Below are 24,383 nucleotides of genomic sequence, written 5' to 3'. Positions count from 1 at the left end.
CACACAAACAGTACCTGAGGTCAGGGATCGAACCCGGTTCTCTGGTGCTGTGAGGCAGCAACTCTACCAGTTTTGCCACTGCTGCTGCACTTTGGACCTCTTTGTGGGGACAAATGTTCCACCTATCAGTAGTGTTGCTAAGGATGGGCCTGGCCTTGTTGCCATTCAATGTTCCATTCAGTTGGATATTGGAGGACTTGCTGTCCTTTGAGGAGAAATCCATAGGAAGTGCTCAACACGGATCATCCTATAGGGAGAAGGACAAAAAATAAGCTGTGGGATGGTTTCCCAAGCAGATTGTCAAAACCATCTGGCAGAATGCCTCATTGCCAGAACTTACCAACAAGAACTCACCTGACTGAGTGAGGCCCCCTCCATCATATCCTTCCTGCACTGTCAGAGTCTCACTCCCAACACTTGCTGCCCAACACTGGCTCTGTTGAGAACGAGATATTTGCACGCCTCCTTGCGGACTGTCCATTTGCAAAGAAGGTCTGGAAAAAGATGCAAGGGACCATGTTAGGATTCATCATGACCAGTTGGGTAATCTGCTCTCTGATCTGCATGTAATCTCTGATCTATGACCTGTTTGCAGGGATGCAAACCAAGACAAACATCGGGTACAGCTGGAAAATCTGTCCAAAACATTGATCTTCAGTGCAACAAGATGTCCAGAAGGGAATTCTACTGACTGTCACATTTCATGCTGCAGAAATACATGCTAAGGAATGCACTGAAGTCTAGTTCAGCCAATGCAAAGGCTTTGTAGGAAAGGACTGCAGTCTAAGGTCCTTCTGCCACCAGATATTGAGGGGCCAGAAGGGTTCTCAAACACTTGAATTTTGCACCATCCAAGGAGGTCACATGAGAAGCAATGGTGTTCTGTTTACAAAATGGGCGAACATTACAAATACAATGAAATGCTAACACTATTAATTAATAGACTGAACGTCACTCTAAATCTAGTGAAAGCCATGCACTTTTTTTGCACTTGCATCATTTTTTATGGATAAAACTTACCTTTGAAATAAAATAAGTTGCAAATTGAAGGAATTTTTCATGCATTGAAATGGGGACCAACTACCTGATGGCTGATGTCTCAACCTCTATTCTGATGTATGCAGGAGTCACCCAACATTGAGAGTGCCGCAGTGAAAGCTTGGCTGGTTGCTCTGCAGGTTCTGCAATTTCTGACTGCTGCGGTCACAGCTCAGTCTGCTTGCAAGGTGTTCTGGCACTCCAACAATGTATCCTGGAACAGTTTAGTGGATTGATAGGTGCTGCACCAGGGAAATGCCAATGACTCAGATGAACAGAAATCTGCTGTCCACTTTGAGGACGAGAGCATTCGTGATCTCACCGCTGCTACTCTGCTGGAGGCCTTGCTTTATAGTCAATCATCTGTCCAGACTGCCAGTGAGTAGAGTCCATCTCAGGTTAGGATTTCCAGGTCCTAACTTGATATTCAGTACAGACTGCATTATGTGAAGAAAGTCAGTGCCTTCCACTGGCTACACACCATTGTTCCATGCCCTGGGATAGCCAATTCAATCAGTACAAATAGGTTGCATTGGCATAGTTAGTGATATGACTGCATTGGTAAGACATTTAAGTAACTACCTCCCCTGCCTGGAAACATTTTAGGAGACCTCTTCTACATTAATTTCTAAGCTTGCATGTTCAATTAGGCTGTGTTTTTAAAGAGTTGAATGTGGTACTAGAATAGCAGCAGAACCAATCCTTTGTGACTGTTGTTTGCTTCCTCTCTTAGAGCTACATGCTGTATCACCATCTTATATCTTATTGCACTTTGTTTTTCACCCAGATCCTGTCAAAAACCCCAATGTGTCAGAGCAAGCAACAGAGAGTTTTAGGAAGGACCAGATTAAAAGATAGAGAGCAAAAAATTCTAAGCTAGATTTACAGCTTTGTATTTGGTGCTACCTCTCAATTTTTTCATCTTTTCACTTTTATCTTCTACCCATTTACTCCCCCCACCCCACCCCCCACCCCCCCCATAACATTAGTTTAAACCTACCCCTACCACAATACGTCCCCAGAGCTGGTCCCAATGCCTGCGAAATATCAAACCCATCTTTCTGCACCATCCAGTCTTGTATTTATCTGTGCTATCCTCCTATTTCCAGTCTTACTGGTGCATGGAACAGGGAGAAATCTGGGGGTTATTCTTGAAGTCTCACTTTTTAAAACTGTTCATTATTTCTTAAAACATATCTACAGGTTCTCATCCCGTTTTCTATACATGTCATCAATACCGACAAGGGCCCGAACCACTGGTTGTCCATCTTCCTCCTCCAGGAGGCTCTGTAACCGTTCAGTAACCTTGTTATTGCTGTGGACCATATCATCTAATTGTTCACCCTTCATCATTAAGGTCCAATTTAAATTTAAAGCAGGATCTTTGATTGATTCCCAACACTGATCCCTGTGATACCTCACTTGGGTGGTGGGTATATGGAATGAGCTGCCAAACGAAGTCATTGGGGCAGGTATATAACAACATTTAAGAAGCATTTGGACAAGTGCATGGATAGGAAAGCTTTAGAGGGATATGGGCCAAACGTTATTCCCTTTATCTTATATCTGTACAGTGTGCATTTGTAATCATGTATAGTCTTTTCGCTGACTGGATAGCATGCAACAGAAAAGCTTTTCACTGTACCTCGGTACATGTGACAATAAGCTAAACTAAACTAAACATGGGCAGGTAGGACTAGTGTAGAAGGGGCATCTTGGTTGACATGGGCAAGTAGGGCTGAAGGGCCTGTTTCCGTGATCTAAGACTTCGCATTTTCTCACATTATGCCCCATGTGCCACATTTTGTTGTCCATTCGCCTAATCCATGAATATTTCTCCATAAACTCCTCACAATATACATTGTAAATGGTTGCATTCCCAGCACTGGTCCCTGTAATACTTCATTTGTTACAGGTTGCTAACTTTGCAGGTTATGTTTCTGTACACATAGCAAAAGTGAATCCTGAACAAAAATTTTTGATCCTTAATTCTGCTTCTATTTCATTAATAATCATTAAATATAATAAAGTGTCAGTTCCAGCCAGTACATTTAGCTCAAGTCATTGTAGTCAGAATGAAATACTTCATGACATGAATGATTGAGCAAAGATCAATATTGGTCACGCATGATCTAAAAATTGCCTTGTTGCAGATCAGCAGTCTCCTCTTAATTGTTTGTGCTTGAAAGCTGGACTGACTCATTTGCTGTTCTTTTAACCTTTTGCTGCTTCCGAAATAAATTTTATTCTGTGCATCTCTAATTGGGCTCTGTTTCGAACATTAGCAGGGAAAGACATATAACAGCTCGACCCTGCATGTATTTCAATAAGATTATGGCTGATGTAATCTTTGACCTCAAGTCCATTATCCTGGTTAATTTCTGTAATATTTAATTCCCCCATATTCTAAAATTTACCTCAGCTTTGAATACATTTAATAATTCCACATCCACAGCTCTAAGTTTAGAGAATTCCATAAACTCACAGCCCTCTGAGGAAACAAGTTCCTCCTCATCTCCATCTTAAATGCCTTCGTCCAGAAATACATCCATCCATTTCTCCTGTTAAGCTTTTTCAGAATCTGACCATGAGGTCACCTTCCACTCTTCTAAACTCCTGAGTGCAGCACCCATTGTTTGATCCTTTCTCATAAGATAACAGTCTCATGCCAGTAATCAACTTGATGAACCTTAACTACTCCTTCTCTCAGACAACCATGAACTATAACTGTCTACCTCTGTCCAATTATACTCTTGCCAGAGAACTGTTAGGTTTTAGCAATACTGGCTGACTGTTTTACTTCAACCCTCTCATAATAAATGTCAACATTCAATTCCCCTTCTTCATTATTTGCTATACCACCAAGCAACCTCTTTGCATTTCTTGTCTGAGAACACCCTGATCTCTTTTAACACTAATGTTTAATAGTCCCACACCATTTAAGGTTTTTTTTCTTCCTACCAAAGTAGATGAAATCTTAGTCCATTTATTTAACCTATTTATAGGCTTGGGTAGACACTTGTCCTCCTCACAACTTATCTCTTATCACCATAATATCCAAATTTAAATAAACTTGAAATCATTACCCTTGTCCCTTTATTTAAGCCATTGTTATAGATTGTGTGTGACTGATCTTCTGCGCCTTCTCCCCATCCCAGCCCCATAACAGCTTTCCAATTTGAAAATTGCAACTTACCCTTGGTTTTCTGCTCAAAAAAAGGACATAAAATGCTGGAGTAACTCAGCAGGTCAGGCAGCATCTCTGAAGAACACGGATAGGTGATGTTTCGAGTCGAGACCCTTCTTCTGCTGTTAATCAATTTTTAATTCACATTAAAATGTTACTATTAACCCCACGAGCCCCCATCTTAGACCATAAGAATTGGGAGCATAAATAGGCCACCTGGCCCTTCGGGTCTACTCCACCATTCATCAAAATCATGGCTGATCTTCTATCCCAGTCCCAAGTTGCAGCGCTATCACCATATCCCTTTATTCCCTTCATATCCAGAAATCCGTCAACCGCAGTTTTGAATGAATACAGTCAAAGATCCCTCTGGCTTAAAGAACTCCAAAGAATCATCTGCCTCTGAGGAAACCTTTCTTCATATCAGACTTAAGCAGTCTAGCCCTTATTTCCCTGGTGCTAGATTCTTTAGCAGAGAACCATCCTCCCTGCATCCATCCTAAAAGCTCCTTAAAAACGTGTCTCTATCCTTTTGCAGACAGTGAAGCTCCTTTATGTTTCATATACATTAAAGGTTCTGAAGGCAGAGCCGGACTCAATGTGGGCCAGTCGGTTTCCACAGGTTCACTCTCGGGAAGGCTGATCTAACGCCCGCAATGGTGATCGTGGGTAAAGGGGCACCCGAGGATGTCAGGGTGAGTGATATCATTCCACTGACCTTCTGTTCAAAATAAGCATAGAATGAATTGAACTCATCGAGGAAAGAGGTGTTGTCAGTGATTCTGCCTGACTTAGCTTTGAAGCCCATTATATCATGCAAGCTTTGCTACAATTGACAGGTGTCCGTGTACTTAGTCCAAGACTCTACCTTGACTGTCACTTGATGTCCCTGATGGCTTTATAAAGATAGTATCTAGGTGGTCACCCAGAAATAATTAGTGTCAGCCAAATTAGAATTTAGATTGTGAGTAGTATAATTGGACTTGAGTCCACTAAAACACCAAGTGTATCTTAAATGAGTCAAAGAATAGAAATTTGGGATTTTGTGAATGGGAATTCTATGATGGAGTAGGAAGAGTGCTGCCATTATTTTTTCTAAAGTCACATCAATTTAGCAATGCTTTCAAATTAAGATTGGACAACAAACAGTGCCCTGTTATATTCTGAAAAATGAATCAGGAGATTATTTAGATAACGAATAAAACAGTGAAATGGCCTGATGTGAATGCTGACCTGGAAAAGTAGTTGAATGTTAATTCTTCTTCCAGTAAATAAAGATCTGGCATGTCCCATTATTCCTGTTTAAGCCACATTTTGGTCAAGTAGGAGTAATCTCAGAGGACCTCAAGATCTAAATTTCACGATAGCAATTGGTGTCAACACGTACATTTGTCTGGGAGTTACATGGATAGCACATCACAGGGAGTGGTCACCTGATAGCTTATGTTTTCAGGCAGAGAGAGGGAATGGTCCAGTACTCACCTCAGAATGCTGAAGTAGACAATGGCCCCTCGGAGGGAGGGGGGGGGGGGGGGGTCACAGCCAAAGTCAAAAGCATGGAACCATGTGGGCTCAGCTAGAAGTGAATGGGAGAGCTACAGTAATGGATTTGATAGTTAGGACGCTAGATAAGAATTTACATAACAACAAAGAAGGAAATTTATTTAAAAGTAGATCTCAAAGACAATTGTGATTGCTTCTGGATAAATTACAAACAAGATGTGTTACATCACTGTGGGACTGGCACCAAAGTCCGTGTGGTTCACTGTGCTGGTGGGGAGTGTTCAAACTGTCTTAGTGAGCGAGGGGGTAGGCTGTTTCATGAAGGAGAGACACAAAATCAGAAATGCAAAGTCGGATGCTGTTAAATGAGCCTGCAATGTGGAGACTGTGGAGACTGGGAGAAAAAAAAGAGAAACTATTTTTGGCAGAATTTAATTGTTCATCGTTTAATGTAAGGAGTCCAGGGAATAAAGGCAGTGAACTGAGGGCACAGAGAGATATGATCAGAGCTGAACATTCTTGGTTACATGCTTTTTGCTAAGAGATGTCTAAGGGGATGAGGGTTGGTGGTGAAATAGGGGGCAACATTGCAATGTAGGTTAAAGAAACAATGCTATTTGCGACGAAGGACAAAGTACTAGAAACACCAAGTCCAATCAGAGATACATTATCTCCTTTACTTTCTTTTTGGCAAGACCACAAGGGCCAAAATTGTTTGAAAGGCTCCTCTCAACTCAACTCTGGTCTGAACTTCAGTTTCTCATTAACCTCTACTCAAGGAGAAGAGGAGGCTGACCAGATGGTTTCAATCTTAATGACAATGAAGTTCCTCACACTCATGGGGAAATAGGGAAGTAGGGAAGGGGCTTTAGGAAGACAATTCAAATGCAGAAAAGAAGCTGGGGTGGAGTTCATCCTACAACACTGATCGGTTTTGCACTTAGAAGAGGACCCAAGCGTTTTGTGATGTCTGTCAAAACTGATCGTGACTTGCTGAATGATATCTGTTCATTTCTGCCTCCTAGAGGGAATGGCCGAGCTGCGAATGGTTTCAGTTTCAGTCCAGAATGGAAGAAGTAAAGGGTTGGGTTGAGCAGATCAGTAGCCATAGTAAGAGTCTGAAATGCAGTTGACTTCTTATATAGAAGAAACAAGGTGACACAGGATGGGAGGATATGAATAAAAACGGAATAAAAGGGTCCAAAATGGCCTTGCCTTTAATTGAGTTGATGGGAGTAGCTAGGCCACAAAAGATGACAAGATCACAGGAATGGCCTTCAATTTTTAAAAGGAGAAATTGGTATGGATGAAATGATTCACACAGGATAGGAAAGCGTAAACCATGATGAACGAAGTAGTGTGATGAATTGAGATGAAGTTTCAATTCACTGTGCTTTCTGTGTAATGATTTATAAATCATTGCTATATGCCTGAGAATAATTGCAATTAAAAGAACATAAAATTGACTCTTCCCTGCAGCTTTCAAATAATGAACTTTGTTTTGTGATTAATCTCACTCTTTATGATAGGGGTTAGAATTTCACTGACCATAGCATTGGCTTTTCAATTATGAAGGCAAAGTCCAGTAAAACAAGTGCTATTCCTGTCTTAATTAGCACAGTGCCTCATTCGCTCAATGTCTCTGTCCTTCATCACTTAAGTTAGCTCCCCAGATCTGCAGCACATTCCAAGAAATGTTATTATTCTGGTTACTCCCACTTGCTTGTTCTTGATCCCTGACCTTGCAGGCTATAGCTCCTCACACACTCCTCCACGCACGTTTAAAGGTCTGTTTCTGTCTCCACCATCCCTACAGCCTTTAAACTCCAACCCCCCCCCCCCCACTGCATTTCTGGTGAAACAGATATTAATTCAAACATCTCCCACCATAATTCATAATCCTCCAACCAATCCACGTCAATGGACATGAATCCTTCAATCCATGTCATTGAACATTCTTCCTCACGATTTCTGACCTAGTCGTTGCAGCACATGCCCCACTTCCTCATACCTCTGTCACCCATTGATCTACACTCTGCCTTCACTCCTTACCCACTGATTTCTGCCTTAGATTGCCACCCACCCACCACTGCCCAATGCCCTATGCTACAACCCTCACCCGCATTCACAGATTTGAGAAATGCAGAACAGAAAAAGTTGACCGTGAATGCCTGCTATCGGAAATCAAACACCCAGCTGCCCTTCAATAACTAAGAATTCTTTACTAGGAACCTATCCTGAGGAACAAAGCTGTAGGCAAGAAAGACACAAAGTGCTGGAGTAACTCAGTGGGTCATGCAGCATCTCTGGAGAAAAAGGATTGGTGGCATTTTGGGTTGGGACCCTTCCTCAGTCCCGACCCAAAATGTCACCCATCCTTTTTCTCCAAAGATGCTGCATGACCCGCTGAGTTACACCAGCATTTTGTGTTTATTTTTGGTATAAATCAGCATCTGCAGTTCCTTTCTACATGGAGCTAAAGGTGATCTTTTTTATTGATGTCTACTTTAGTGGAAACTCTGCTCAAACACATCCTCAGGAGACACAAAGTTATAGTAAGTATTCCCCTTTGAAACATTGGACCCATTGCCTCAGGAGCACCGGAGATAAATAGTACTCCACTAAACACTGGATTTATAATTACATGGGTATTTATCAAGTAGTTGGCCCATGGATCTGTGGCTTACAGTGCTGGCTGCATCGAGAGCATTGAACCTTTCTGATGATGATTCCTTGACCTGAAGCACTACCTAGGTTTCCTTGCCAAGCTGCTGCACATTTCCATGAGCTGTTTCTGCCTTACATGTGTCCTGTCCTCTCCTTCCCCCTGCTTTTGGCCACAAAACCATAAAGGTCCAAAAGCGAAAAATGAACTTGATCACAATTTCAGATTTTATTTTTTAAAATGCCCTTTACAAACCAGGCAACCTGGCTTGGGGAGAGGAGTGCGAGGGGTGGGGTGGGGGGGGGGGGGGGGGAGGGGGGGAGGGGGGGGGAGGGGGGGGAGGAGGTTGAGTTACATGATCAGAGTACCAAGAAATAATGAGGAAGACAAAGAATAGTGAATCAAAATTATCAAAGAAATTAAATGTAACAGTACAATACTCCACAGGGCAGGATGGTCATAGAGAAAAATGAGTGCAGTGCAGGATAAAAGCTCAGGCAGTGAAAGTGAAATGGCAGATGGTTAAATAATTACTTTGCATCAGAATCAGAAAGAGAATAGAAGGTCATGGCAGCGATGGAATCACGTTTAAAATGAAAGGAGCTGTAATATTAAAGAAGAAATGGTGTCTGGGATAAAGAATTTCTGTTCTAAGGAAACACTGGACAGGCTGGGTTTGCTTTCTCTGAGTTCAGGAGGCTGAATGGATACCCATTGGAGATGTACAAAATTAAGAGTGGCATAGTGTGGATGGGAGGAGATTATTCCCTTCAGTAGAGTTGTCAAAAATCAGAGGCCATAGGCTTAGGGTAGGTGGTTGGAAGTTTTAGAGGGGATGCGAGGAAGATTTTTTTTCATTCAGATGATGGTTGAAATCTGGTGCTCGCTGTCTGAGGAAGGTGGTAGCAGCAGAGATTCTCACATCTAGATGAGCACTGGAAACACTGTGCAGTTGATTGCTATGAGCTGAGTGCTGTAAAATGGGGCTAGTGTAGATTGGTTCCTGATAGCTGTCCCGGAAATGATGGACTGAAAGGCCTGTTTTTGTTGTGCTGTATGATTGCAGGAGTTCAATCTTTTATGGCAGAGTCAAGGAATCTTTGATTTTACTTCTGTTTTCCTTTCAACACCGAGAGGAACCAAATAAATGGACGAATGGGAGGCTTTATGGTTGGAACATCAGAACATGACAACTTATACATCCACATCCATGCATCCCTTTGAATGAAATGGAAGTGGGATCAGAAAGAGAAACAGGACCATGGGAAGTTCATTTTGGACCTCTTGAGGTTATTGGAACTAGTCCAGTCTGCATATGAAGGGATGTGGTCAAGATCGGATCCAGTTCATTGTTGAAGGTAAGATGGGAATAGTCAGCCTCCATCACTCCAATCATGAATGCATTTCAGAGGCTCAGCATTCCCAGGGGAAAGTAGCTTCAATCTATTCCTACTCTTGCAAGGTTGGGCTCATTCTTACAGGTCCTCACTAATCTGGAGAAAAATTAACAATTAGTGATTATTTCCGTAATATTACGCGCCTCTATAATGCTCTAAATAAATGGACCATTTATTTATTTAAGCATATCCAATTTAACTAGAGAGTGTTATGTCGGACCTTCTTGGGAAACGGTAAAAACTGCGGTAAAAACTCTCTTGAGGTGCCTTCCCACTTAACATCTTCTGTACTCAGCTGTGAAAGGAAAATCTTAGCAACCCCGGGACTAAGAGCGGTACTTATTTAATCGTACACGCAAAATGCTGGAGTAACAAAGCGGGTCAGGCAGCATCTCTGGAGAAGCTGTGATTTCTCCAGAGACGGTGCCTGACCCACTGAGTTACTCTGGTATTTTGTGTCTATCTTTGGTATAAACCAGCATCTGCATTTCCTTTGTATTACTCATTTAACGGTACTTTTCTAGCTTTCTTCCCCACCCATCCCCACCCCCACCACAATCAGTCTGAAGAAGGGTCCCGACCCGAAACGCCGCCTTTGCCAATTCTCTCCACAGATGTTGCCCGACCCACTGAGTTCCTCTAGAGTTCAGCTGATTGAACGCGAAGGTTGGAACACCCATGTTCTGCTGTCGATCAGCCCTCGCCCTCCAATGCAGCAAAACGAGCCCTCTTTCTTGCAAGGGGAGTACATTGTTGCGACCACTCGGGGGCTAAAGCCTGGGGGGGGGTTTTTGGTCTGAGCAATCAGAATGACATTAGTGACTCAAAGGACTTAGAGACTTGCAGGAAAAAGTCAGTGCGCTGGTTGCGAGGTCGACCCTGCTTGCTCGCTGGATATTGGCTTCGGTGAAGATCATTTTATTCATCTGGACATCCAGGGAAATTTCACATCACTCAAAGCTTTTCGGACCAGCGCACGCCTATTTTTGAGTGATTAAAAAATAAAGAATTGCCAGCCTGTGCTTGACGCCTTGGGTACGCGGGCTGTTGTTGCAATGTAGATGCGGCCGGTGAGCTCTCCTGCCCTGGTGTGCTGTCTCTTGACTGCTTCATTGTACAACCTCCCCGAGTGCAAACCCAGCAGAGACGAGAGCCATGAGCGGCGGCGAGCACTGAAGCCACGGCCGGGAGCTGGAAAGATGAGCAGAGTGCCGGGTTGACGGAGCATGTGGTGCCGGATGGACCGGGCACTGCGGACTGTACCGGGCAACCAATGCAGTAAGTGGCAGTCACACTACAGCCTAAGCCGGGGGGGCTGGCGGAGGGGTTGAGTGAGATAGTGAAGGTGTTACTCCGTGTGATCAGCCAAGCCGGGGCCGCATCCGACCGGGTTAGCAGCTCTGCAGAGTGCGGCTACAAGTCGATTTAATTCTGGGCGAAATTGTTGGCGGCGAGGTGAGGTCTTGTTCTCAACACACGGGATAAAGCCTAATATTCTCAGTCGTAAACTTTAGTGAGATAGGTCAGTTATTTTTCTAACTGTATTCTTAAATTGAGACAGTATCGGTAAATATGATTCTAGACGTGCATTAATATTTAGCACTCATCGTCGGCGTTATTTTGTGCTCCACCAAATGTTTTTTTGGGGATGGGATGCAATGATATCGTTTTAAAGTTGTCCAGATAGTTTGGAGCTTTGAGCTCGAGTTCTCTGCTAAAGTTATTTTGAAACATTGAAAGCAGAGGTTCTCGTTAGTTTAAGCAGGTTATTCTAGCATGTGCGGGCAGAGACACCAGTAATCAATAATCCCTCGCCGAACACACAGCGGTGGTTGGAGTGCAACGTGTTGGAGGATTTCTAAGATATAACGGGAGTAAAAAGAGAGATCACGGTAGATAGGATCAGAATTATTAAAAGCGAGCTGGGTGCCGAAGCATTCTACTCACCAATACAGAAACCCCCACCTCTCACCAACCAGTGAAGTGACGGGTATATTTATACAGCGGCGAATGTAAATTAATGTGATGAACTTCAGGAAAGAAATTGGACGAGGAATCCTAGATTTTACACCACAGCTCCCACCCGCCTTAGAAACAAAGTTGCTGGATAAGGTGAGACCCCAGGGAGGTATTGAATGCTTTCTCTTCTATATTAAAACACACCACACTGTTCTAAAACAGACGCATCTTCGTATTGAGTTAGAGTTTGGGAAGCCTTCTCGGATTCAACTAAAGCAAACTTTGGTCGCCTCTCATTCCTTCCGCAACTTCTTCGAAAATGTTTCAAACCAGGATGGTCCCGGCGATGAATCCGTTCCCTTAACGTTATTAAGATGGTTAATTGTCTGAGGCAGAAATGGCAGTTGTAGTTTCCGAGCTGGCGGATTGGAGTTTAGTTTGCAATTGAAATCGGCGGACAGGGGAGCAGGAATCCCGGTCTCCGCTTCTGCTTCAGCTGCGGACTTGCTCATCCTTAATCTGAAGGAAGGAAGATTTCAGCAGAGTAACGTTGCATGTTACTGAGATGTAAGAGCATGCGTCTCTTCCTATTCAACCGCTAAAGCCTCCCCGGAAACAAACCTAATACCCCCCCCCCCCCCCTTAGCCCAGTAACTGCGGTGGCTCATACATGTTATATTGGCTTGAATTTTATTTCCATAAATGTAGAATGTATTTGTAATTAAGCATTAGCAAGATCGCCTAACGAATTAGAAGACCCCCACCCCCACTCCGGCTGGTCCTTCCAATACAATTGCAAGCCTGGAGGTTCAGCATTTATCCCGCTCCACCGACCGGCTGAGGTGGGCACAAAAGCCACGTCGGACCACCCGTTCCAACCCCTTAACATTCATCCCGGGTGATGCAGGGCAACTCCAGTGGGATCCAGTGGGACGCGCGGCAACTCCAGTGGGATCCAGCGCTCTTTTTTTTCAGGACCAGCTACCCTGCGACCGATAGGGTGGTGCTTTCCGCTGAGAGTGTCTCAAAACTTCACCGTACCGTAACATTATTAGCAACCCGCAACTCTTTGAGACGGGAGCTGCCAGAGAGGGAGGGAGGGATGGGAGGCCCAGATTGTTCCCAACAGTCTGAACGATGAGAAGATTCTCATTTCCAATTTATCAACAGTATTTAATCACGATTTGCTGGAGTAACTCAGCAGGTCAGGCAGCATCTCAGGAGAGAAGGAATGTGTGACCCATTCCTTCTCTCCTGAGATGCTGCCTGATCTGCTGAGTTACTCCAGCACTTTGTGAATAAATACCTTCGATTTGTACCAGCATCTGCAGTTATTTTCTTATAGTATTTAATCACGAGCTCTAAATGATGTCTCCGAAATATTTTTAACTATTATAATTATATTTCATTTTTTTCTCATATAAATATCATTTCTATTTTCTATTTAATTCCTTTACACGTCATTCTCCTCAATGTCCTGCTTTATTGAAATAAATACCATTCCTCTAATATACTTCTGGTATGAGGAACGTTCCTTAAATGGGGTAACACAGACAGTATAACACAGGAAGATATTGAGCCCGGCTTGTCTATACCAAGCATTGTTTTTTCTAAGGGGCGTCTTCATCTAACCCTTTTTCCATATCTCCGTTCCTTTCCCCTACAATCAGTTATCTAGCCTATTATGTGCGATTTGATCTTGCCTGCTGCGTCACAAATATATTTACACTTTGCAATCACAAAATAAAATCTCAGTTGTGTCCCTCTGGCTGCACCGTCGAGAATATTGCAGATAGCTCAATTGGATATACTGCCTCTTTTTGTCTCAAAGTTAACTTTGTTAAGGTAACAGGACAAATAATTTATTCCTAAATCAAGATAATCTAATGTGTCAAGAACCCCGAAGAAAGCAATAACGAGACTACTCGACCACCTGTAAATCAGACAAAGCAACATACCACCCAACAAAGGATTCAGTGCCTGCACCCCCTGCTCCTTGACTGTAGTGGTTGTCTTGCACTTCATATTCCCATTGTAATAACAAGCAATTGCAGATGCTGGTTTACCAAAGAAAGACACAAAATGCTGGAGTAACTGCGGGTCAGGCAGCATTTCTGGAGAATATGACGGGGTGGCATTTCGGGCCTGGATTCCCAAATGCTTTCTTCTGATCAGAAGCACACCAAAGATGGGTTTGTGAGCGGTTCTCCCCCTCTGTCTCAGTAACTTCTCAAGGAATTAGAATAACCTCATCTTCTTGGGGATCAACATATTAAAACAATTACATGCTTATTAACAGTTGTTATTGAGGCTACAGTTCAGTCAATAACTGTAAGTCACAAAGTGAAACTGGGAAGGGAATCCTTCAGTCTGAGGAAGAAGTGATCCGAAACATCACATACTCACGTTCTCCGCAGATGCTGCCTGATCCGTTAAGTTACTCCACCACTTTGGTGTGCATTTGTGCAGTTCTTTGTTTCTACATGGGGGAATCCTTGCACTTCTCCAGTGCCCATCACCAAATCACCTAGTTGTCCCGCTTGCAGATGTCTAGACAGTGTACCATCTAGTTCCTCCAAATTCTCACAAGTGGAGTGAAACAACTGGGGATGGTGTCTGCAGCTGCAGATTTTTAAAAATGGAGCCAAGTCTGTCTTTGTGGTGACAAGCACTAACTCAACCTGCAAAATTCAGAAAGCAGCTTTCCAGCAATGTCCATCATTAGGCATTAGAGTTGCAATTCAAGCTGAAGACAATTGATTGAGAATGTTGCATGTAGCTTTCTCTTCCTTGAGGGGCTTCAACAAGTAAATATCCTCTTTACTTTGTCTTGTTCCAAATTGTGGGAGAACCCCTCAGAAACAGTCAGTCTGAAGAAGGGTCTCGACCCGAAACGTCGCCCATTCCTTCTCTCCTGAGATGCTGCCTGACCTGCTGAGTTTACTCCAGCATTTTGTGAATAAATACCACAGAAACAGTAGGTATTGGTGGTCCAGGATGATAGATAATGGCAGTGATCAGGAGGCCTTTGCTGAATAGGTTAGGTGACAATTTATATTCCAACAGTTTAGAAGCGTGGCCCTGACATTATGGTCCCTAGCTAATGTGGTATCCACCTCACCTCCACTCCACTTTCTATCTTCAGTCTCTTCCTTATGCTGCTCCACCGAGGCAAATGACAAGTGCTTACTCTCATTTCGGTATGTTACAGCCTTCAAGGCTCAACATTGCGTTTAACAATTTCAGAACATTGGCAGTGTTCTCACATTTCTATTGATGAGCTTAGTGGATGTTGGGAATAAGTAAGTATTTGTAAAAATGTTGCTTTAACTTTCTTCATATTCTGTATCTGCCCACTACTATCTTTACTGCTTATCTTTATCACTTTTTAGACAATAGGTGCAGGAGTATTCGGCCCTTCGAGCCAGCACCGCCATTCAATGTGATCATGGCTGATCATTCTCAATCAGTACCCCGTTCCTGCCTTCTCCCCATACCCCTTTACCCCGCTATCCTTAAGAGCTCTATCTAGCTCTCTCTTGAATGCATTCAGAGAATTGGCCTCCACTGCCTTCTGAGGCAGAGAATTCCACAGATTCACAACTCTCTGACTGAAAAAGTTTTTCCTCATCTCCGTTCTAAATGGCCTACCCCTTATTCTTAAACTGTGGCCCCTATTCTTCTTCCTCTCCTCCTTTCACTGCAATTATAGTTAGATTTATTTTCCCTCCAACTTTTCTCAATTCTCACATTTAGACTTTAACTTTTCAGAATTAACTGCTTCCATTACAGTCTTGGGGAATAGTCTATGGGTGTGAGGAGAAAGACTAGTTTCTGAAGTGGAGGGTTTATGAGTAGCAGCCATCTACTGGAGTACAGTTAACTGGGCACAGTCGATAAATATTCTTTATTGTTACTGTTTAACTTTGAGCTAATAACAGGAGTTTGGTATTAGGAGAAAAATATATAAATTAATATTTGTGCACTTTCTCAGATTAGATTCATGCCCATGAGGAGAAAAATAAGTGAATTGCTTTAATTTGTCATCCCTCACGGTCTGAGAAAGTCTTGAAACATTTTATGAGCACTGACACTGAAATGCTAAAGATACTATTTGGAAGAGATCATCTAGATCTGATCCTGAAATCTACAAACATGTATTTCTATCAAACCTCTTCGTATCCTCAGGATGATCAAAAATGTTTCTGTTGTGAAGTATTGTTCCTATTAGAGCTGAGGCAAAGCATTTGCCAATTTGAGCACAACGATGTCTCAAGGCCAATAGATGGAAGAGATTACCAGTAAATCTGTTTCAACGATGACAACAGATAAACCTATTTGAACCATATCATGGTTTCTTTTACATCTATTTGAATATATAGCAGGTCTGCTGAATAATATTTTACCAAAGAGGCAATACTTCAGATAATACAACACTTGATCATGTTCTCAAGGCTCCACAGTAGGATTTGAACCTGAGCATTGAACCAGTGCTGAACTTCAGTCTGAAGGGTCTCGAGTACCGAGCACCTGGAGTACTGTGTGCAGTTTTGGTCTCCAAATTTGAGGAAGGATATTCTTGCTATGGAGGGCGTGCAGCGTAGGTTCACTAGATTAATTCCCGGAATGGCGGGACTGTCGTATGTTGAAAGGCTGGAGCGATTGGGCTTGTATACACTGGAATTTAGAAGGATGAGGGGGGATCTTATTGAAACATATAAGATAATTAGGGGATTGGACACATTAGAGGCAGGAAACGTGTTCCCAATGTTGGGGGAGTCCAGAACAAGGGGCCACAGTTTAAGAATAAGGGGTAGGCCATTTAGAACTGAGATGAGGAAGAACTTTTTCAGTCAGAGAGTGGTGAAGGTGTGGAATTCTCTTCCTCAGAAGGCAGTGGAGGCCAGTTCGTTGGATGCTTTCAAGAGAGAGCTGGATAGAGCTCTTAAGGATAGCGGAGTGAGGGGGTATGGGGAGAAGGCAGGAACGGGGTACTGATTGAGAGTGATCAGCCATGATCGCATTGAATGGCGGTGCTGGCTCGAAGGGCTGAATGGCCTACTCCTGCACCTATTGTCTATTGTCTATTGTCTATTGTCTATTGACCCGAAACGTCGCCCATTCCTTCTCTCCTGAGATGCTGCCTGACCTGCTGAGTTACTCCAGCATTTTGTGAATAAATACCTTCGATTTGTACCAGCATCTGCAGTTATTTTCTTACACTTATTGAACCAGTGCTGACAGCTTTGCAAAATGCTGTTCCAAAATTTGCTCTTTTTTAACAATTTGAGAATGTTATGTTGTTTTGGTATAAGAGCGATAATGTTGAACTAGGCCAACATAGTTGTGTAGCTAATAGAGCCGGTGCCTCACAGTGCCAGCCACCCACATTTGTTCTTGACCTCTGCAGCTGTCTGTGTGTGGTTTGCATGTTTCCCCTTTGTGAGATTCCACCAGGCACTCTGGTTTCCTTCCACATCCCAAAGACTTGCAGGTCAATAGATTTATTAGCCAATGTAAAATATGTCCGTGAATGTCAATTTCTGAAGGGATTGGATGGGAATGTGGGAATACTGTCGGTGGGTACTTGATGTTTGGTGCAGACTCAGTGCTGTATGACTATGAATACTTTTAATTCCAACTTTTCAGAAGAGGATTAGCTTTTATTGTAAGGAGAAAATGAACGGTTATAAGAACTGGAGCAAGATACAATCAATAAATGAGTATTCTACTCTAGACAATGTAACCTTTCCAAATGGAGTTTTAGGGAAAAAAGAAAATTTGAACATTTGGGATAGGCAGTAAATTGAACGACAACTCCCAGCCCAAGGGTATAATCCAATTATTCCAATGTGTCCCTGGTCACCAATGTATCTGCCAATGGATGTAGTTCTTCCTTTTCTGGGTGAACCAAAGTGAAGAAAAGATGCTGGTTGGCAAAGTTGCTGGCATAAAATATGGGCAGGTGCCATCTCCATGCAAGAGAGGAGCAGCTGTTAGTGCACTGAAGCAAATCTGTGGGAAGACAAACGGCCACAGCTTCAATTACGGTGCAGACAGGAGGTGCTGCCACTGTTCAGAAAGCTCAGTCAGCACAGTATTCTACGTCCTGTAAAGGACATGTCGTTTAATCAAGGAGTTCTCACATTCTTCAACGTTAATCCATCAAAGGCGGCTGAGTACAATGCCTTCAACAACTTTACCAACCACATTTGTATGTTGTCGCTTTGGCTCACCTGGAATTGGAAGGAGAAACTGTTTCCACTGGCAGATGCGTAGGTAACCAGGAACACAGGAGTGGAATAATTTCCAAAAATGTCAGCAATGTGAGTTTTCTACATAATCATCTGTGATCTAGAATACCCTTCATGAAATGGTGCTTGAAGTAGAATCTTGAATTGCTTTTCAAAAGGAAATTTTACTTTTGAAGTGAGCCAGTGTTTTCCCTTTCTCAAGGGTAAACAGCAGAGATTATGGTCCATAGCAAGATAGATTAAAAAGAGTAATGAAGTCCTCTAACATGAATTTAGGGAGCTAGAGTAAATGACAGAGCAAAACTTGTAAGGGATCATGTACAGGCAGATGAGATCAGTATAACCTGGCATCATGTTTGGGCCGCAGGGCTGTTCTTGTGCTGTTCTGTTCTTTGTTTTTGTTCTAAGGTTGTAACTCTTTCGATTACTCCCATGGTGTACGATTTCGGGCTTTGGATTTCTAAATCACTGTGACTGGTTCTGGAGTAGGTGGGCTTTCACAAGCTGGACAGGTTGCATCTGGGCCAGAATGAGTATAACATCCTTGAGGGAGGTTTACTAATGCTGATGAGAAGGGTTTAAACTAATTTGACAGTGAGTGGGACATGGATGAGATGTAACGTTCAGGGTGGTACAGTCAAATAGAGAAGGAAAAATAATGAAGTGCAGAAGGCAGATCCGACATGTCATGACTTTAGACGCAAAGCATACTGAGGGAAAGGAAGGCTAAATTGCATCTCTTTAACACAAGGAGTCTGATTAGTAAGGCAAGTGAACTTAGAATATTGAACAGCAATGGGAAAATTATGTTGTTGGTATCACAGCGACATGGGTGAAAGAAGGACAGGGCTGGTAACTCATCCAGAGTATGGGATCTTTAGGCACAACAGGTGTGAGGGTGTAAATGAGGACTCGGCATTGCAATATTGATTAATAGTGAAGACAAGATTTGAGTTACATGATATTGATCAGTCAGTAAAAGAGCAAAGCAATGGAAAATGACATTTAATCCTGATAAGTCTGAGGTGATGCTCTTTGGGGGACTAACAAGGGTAGGGCTTACACAATGAATGGTAGGGTCCTAGAGTCTATTTAGGAATAGATGTGCCTTGATGTACAATGCCCAGCAGCCCTGAAGGTGGCAGCACAGTTAGAAAAGGAGGTGAAGAGTGCACACAGGACACGTGTCTTAAATAGCTGAGATACCGAGTATAAGAGCAGGGGGGTCATGGTAGGTCTTTATAGAGCGTGATTTCTGGTTTATCTTTATTTTGGTGTCCACACAGAGAAGGTTATAATTGCACTGAAAATTATGCAGAGTAGATTCAGTAAGTGGCTGCTTGGGGTGGAATGTTTCAGTTACATGAAGAGACTGGATAGGTTAGGTTTGTTTTTCTTGAAGCAGAGAAGACTGATGGGGAATCAAAATTACGAAGGGTGTGGGTAGGTGGATAATAGCCCCATAGCAGAGGGATCTAAAACTGGAGGACATTCATTTTGGATAAGGGGTTCTGCCCAACATACCACAGGAGATGATGCACAAATAATTCACCAGGCCGTTGCCTGGGATGGAAGACTTCTGAAGAACCTCAAAGAGACAGATAGGCCTGGTTTGGTTTTCTTGGAGCGGGGTAGGCCGAGGAGAGGATCTCATGGAGGTGCACAAAATTCTGATGGCTATAGGCAGGGTAAATAACAATAAAGTTTTCCCCATAGCAGAGACATCTGAAAGTAGTGTTTTAGTGTACGTTTGAGGGGTCTGAAGAATAACCTTTTGGTTGAAATTTGGAATGCGCTGCCTGAGGGGGTGGTGGAGGTGGAGATTCTCACAACTTTTAACAAGTGTCTGGTCAAGTCTTCGAATTGCCACGGCATGAAACGCTACGGATCAAGTGCTAATAAATGGTTTTCATATAGTTGAGTACTTGATGGTCAACATGGATGTGGTGGGCCAAAGGGCCTGTTCATGTTGTATATGACTCTGTAACAATATCTAGTCCCTTGAATATATTTATTGATTTTGAAGAAAATGATTTTCCAAATGGCTTACCTCCTATCCTTGGACTGTGACCCTTGGGTTTTAGTTTACTCTCCAGAGAGGATGTAAATCCTGCTTCTAATCTGCCACCTGTGGGAATTTTGTTGATTGTAGAGGATCTTCTCTCATTCGGGAATACAAGCCTACTGACCCCAATCTCTCTTCTTACTGTCAGTGCTGGCATCCAGGATTCAATCTAATGAACCTTTGTTGCACTACCTGCATGAACATTCTTCCTCAGATAAGCAAACAGTATCCAGGCTGTGGTATCCCCAAGGCCCTGTGCAATTCCAGCAAGACTTTTCTATTATCTAGTCTAGACAAATCCTCTCGTCATGAAGGTCAACATACAATTTTAATTCTTAATCGCCTGCTGCACTTGCATGCTTGTGTAGCACCTGCAAGCTTCCCTTCGGCACTTAGGTCTTGTGCAATACCCTCTTTCCCATTCTGTCATCATTCAAATAATAATCTGCCTTCCTGATTTTGCCACCACGTGGATAACCTCACATTTATCCACACTATACAGCATCTGCCCATTCTGCCAACTATCCAAACCTACCAATCCTTGAGGCATGGTAGCTGGGTCCTACCCAGCTTTGTGAGATCTGCAAACTTGTTGACATTACAGTTAATTCCCTCATCCAAACCATCATCATATACTATGAATAACTGGGGTCCAATCCATGTGATATCCCACTAGTCACTTCCTGCCACTCAGAATACAACCCATTTATTCCTATCCTTTCTTTCTTGTCGGCCAACCAGTTCTCCATCCTTACCAGTACTGTACCCCAAACCCATGTGATTATATTTTGCTGCCAATCCCTGATGTTGAACCTCATCAAAAGCTTTGTGAAAATCCAAATGCATCACATCCATGGATTCTTCCTCATCTATTCTGCTTTTTACAGCTGGAATTTAGGACAGAGAGAAACAGATAAAATATTGTATTAACATTATGCCTTTTGCATCTTCAGGATTTCTTTGAGCACTTCATACCGATAATAGTCTGACTAATAAAGATTTAATGATTTAATCTCTGGGCTCAAGACTATAATGTAGCTGCTTATTTTCCTCTTGACATCTGCTTCTAATTATCCATTAATTGCCTGACAATCTTTTGGGGGCGATACACACTTTGTTTGAAGCCGTTGTTCAATTTTTAGTAATTTACTAGATTGATGTGCTTTTGAAAAAATATAATTACTCCTTTTAATATCACAGTGGCACCCTACATCAGTATCAGATAATAACGCATTGTAATCATCAGATCGCAACCTCTTAACGTACACATTCTCCCATTCTTACACTTTTAATAAAAATTCTTATACTACACCCATTAGAACCAAAGACAATATTTAGTACAAAGGAGAGATGAAATGTAAATTTGATTGTGAATGCAAGAGAAACAAATTCATTTTGATTGTTGTGTGCTTAAATCCTGTCAACTGTAGAGTACCAAAATTTATTTATTGAAGTTAGTGTTCCACGGCATGAACATTCTTGTAATTCCTTGCATGCTCATTTAATTATTGATTCTTCTGTCTGCGGTAAATTTAAATACTCGCCTCTGCGATGAAACTGAAAAGATGATCATCTACGGTGAAATACCTTATTCATTGTTGTCTACCTTCCTCTTCTAAACGTGGATACTGCAGATCCTGGTTGCAATTCAAAAAGAGCGACAAAGTGTTGGAGTAATTCAACAGGCCAGGCAGCATCTCTGGAGAACATGGAACAAATATTGTCTATGGTTCTAGGCTCACCATTTATTGGTGGGTGAAGGATAAGAATTTTTATAAATAGTGTAAGGATGGGAGAATATGTATGTGAAGAGGTTGCGATCTGATGATTATTGTGCATTATAATCTGATACCAATGTAGGATGCCACTGTTACATTAATAGGTGAAATGATATATTTTCAAAAGCATATCAATTCAGCAAACTGGAGAACATGGAGAGGTGATGTTTTGGGTTGGGTCTGAAGAAGGGACCCGACTCAAAATGTTACCTAATCCATGTTCTCAAGAGATGATGCCTGACCCGACGAGTTACTCCAGCACTTTGTATCTTTTTGTATTCCTCTTCTGTATGTAGCTTTACACATGACTACTCCCAACTTTTCATTTTACAATTATTTATCGCGAGGTTTCTTCTGTCAGTGTGAGTGCTCTTACATCTTAAATATTGATGGGTGCTCACAAAAAACAGAAGAAGCCTGTAAAACAAAACTATTAAAAACATTTCAGATTTTGATCCTTTGTCGAAATTGGAAGAAATTTCATAGACAGCGTTTATGAAGGAATAATTTTAGAAGAATGAGAGATGGCCTCAATGAAACCTATGGCTCTGGGAAACACTGGAAACTGGAAGGTGGGTGGCAGGAAAGTTCTCAGAGCAGTATCTATGATTTCTAAGAAGGGGGTCTCTCATTTCAGACAGAGATGAAAGGTATTTCTCCTCGAAGTGCCATGAACTTTGGGATTCTCTATCCCCAAAACGTGTTTAGTTTAGTTTAGAGATACAGCACGGAAACAGGCCCTTTCGGCCCACCAGGTCCGCGCCGACCAGCGATCCCTGCACATTAACATTATGCTACACCCACTAAGGACAATTTTTACATTTAACAAGCCAATTAACCTACATACCTGTTTGTCTTTGGAGTGTGGGAGGAAACCGAAGGTCTCGGAGAAAACCCACGCAGGTCACGGGGAGAACGTACAAACTCCGTCGAGACAGTAGCCATAGTCGGGATCGAACCCGGGTCTCCGGCACTGCATTCATTGTAAGGCAGCAACTCTACCGCTGTGCCACCGTGCCGCCCCACCGTGTTGAGCCGTCATTGTATGTTTCCATTCTAGAAAGCTCTATGCCACGAGATGTACAGGGAGGAAGGGGGGAAAGTATTGTTGAAGCCAAGGTTGGATCAGCCATGATCGTTTTGAGTGGAAGAGCAGGCTCAACAAGTAGATATGCCTAATCCTGCTTCAGCTTTCATTTTGTTTCCACTAACCCTTCCTCCTGATTTTGTAATTAGCCCGGTTCTTTCTGGTATTTACAACCCAACAATCATCAGAAGCAGTCTTATTTGCTTTATTTTCTCTGTATCTCCTTCATCATCCAGGGATCACCAGATCTGTAACTTACAACAAATTTAAATCTCTTGCTCTCAGTTTTAATCCTCATCAGATGGTTGAATCATTTATCCCGAGACTGGTCGAAATGAAACTAAATTGAAACACCAGACCCTTTGTAAATTTGGCTCTGTAAAAATAAGGGATGTGCACAAAATGTGGGCGAGGTGACAAATTGGGATAGAGATATATCAACAATCACCCAGGAAAACTACTTTAAGGATGCCAATGATGCACATCTTTGGCCACAATATTACATTCGCTCGGCTGCCCAATTATTCAATAATTGCTGCTGAGGCAAACTGATCACGATCAAACTGAACCAGAAATATCCATCCAATATCCTCAGTAAACATCTGCAATGTCCTTATCTGAGCAAGTTGCAGAGAGCTGGCAAAAATCAAGGCATGCAAATGCTTGTGTCTCATAGATTTAAAGTGATTTTTGGAAGATTTGTGTTTGCGCACCACAGCAACCCAAATGCTTTTTAACAAAAAAAGACACAAAGTGCTGGAATAGCTCAAAGGGTCAGGCAGCATTTCTGGCGAACATGGTGATGCTTCAGATCAGGATCCTTCTTCAGACTGATAGTAGTGGGGGAGAAACCTGGAAGGGGGGGGGGGGTTGGGGTGGGGGGGAGGGGGGTTGGGGTGGGGGGGGGGAGAAGAAAAAAAATCTGGCAAATGATAGATGGATGCAGTTGAGGGGAGGATGGGTTCATTGGCAGATGGATGGACAAAGGCCAGAGATGGGAAACAAACAAATGTCTGATAGACATGGAGAAAAGAGGCATGAAATGTGAAGCCAAAGATAGAGATATCTACCAATCAACACCTCCCCACCCCTCACATTTATCCACCTATCACTTGCCAGGCTTTGTCTCACCCCCACCTCTCTGTCAGCTTTCTCCCCCATTGCAATCTGTCTGAATAAGGGTCTTGACCCAAAACGTCACTTGTCCATGTTCTCCACTGATGCTGCCTGACCCGCTGAGTTACTCAAACACTTTGTGACTTTTTTTGTAAACTAGCAACTGCAGGTAGTTGCGTCTGTTTTTTTAACAAAGCAGGTTTCAAGTGTAATCTCATGCGTAATGTAGGAAACCAATTTATGCAACTTTCAGCCTGCACAGTTAGGTAAAGTATCTGTCACCCTTCGCTCCAATGGTATCAGCACCAATTGCCAAAATGGGTATGGTGGGAGC

At 42.7% G+C, this 24,383-nt stretch overlaps 1 protein-coding gene across 1 annotated transcript in view; it reads left to right on the top strand.

Moving 5' to 3' along the window:
- The first annotated feature begins 10,841 nt into the window (after positions 1–10,841).
- ctxnd1 (cortexin domain containing 1) overlaps positions 10,842–24,383 on the top strand; it is a 30,481-nt gene continuing 16,939 nt past the window's right edge. Inside the window, exon 1 of the mRNA XM_078427387.1 lies at positions 10,842–11,068. The gene's annotated coding sequence lies outside the window, so the exon portion shown is untranslated. The remainder of the gene's footprint in view (positions 11,069–24,383) is intronic.

The sequence above is a fragment of the Rhinoraja longicauda genome, chromosome 33 (genome assembly GCF_053455715.1).
Source record: "Rhinoraja longicauda isolate Sanriku21f chromosome 33, sRhiLon1.1, whole genome shotgun sequence".
NCBI classification, from domain to species: domain Eukaryota; kingdom Metazoa; phylum Chordata; class Chondrichthyes; order Rajiformes; family Arhynchobatidae; genus Rhinoraja; species Rhinoraja longicauda.
Note: the sequence above shows the minus strand (reverse complement) of the source record. Positions and strands in the feature narration are given on the sequence as shown.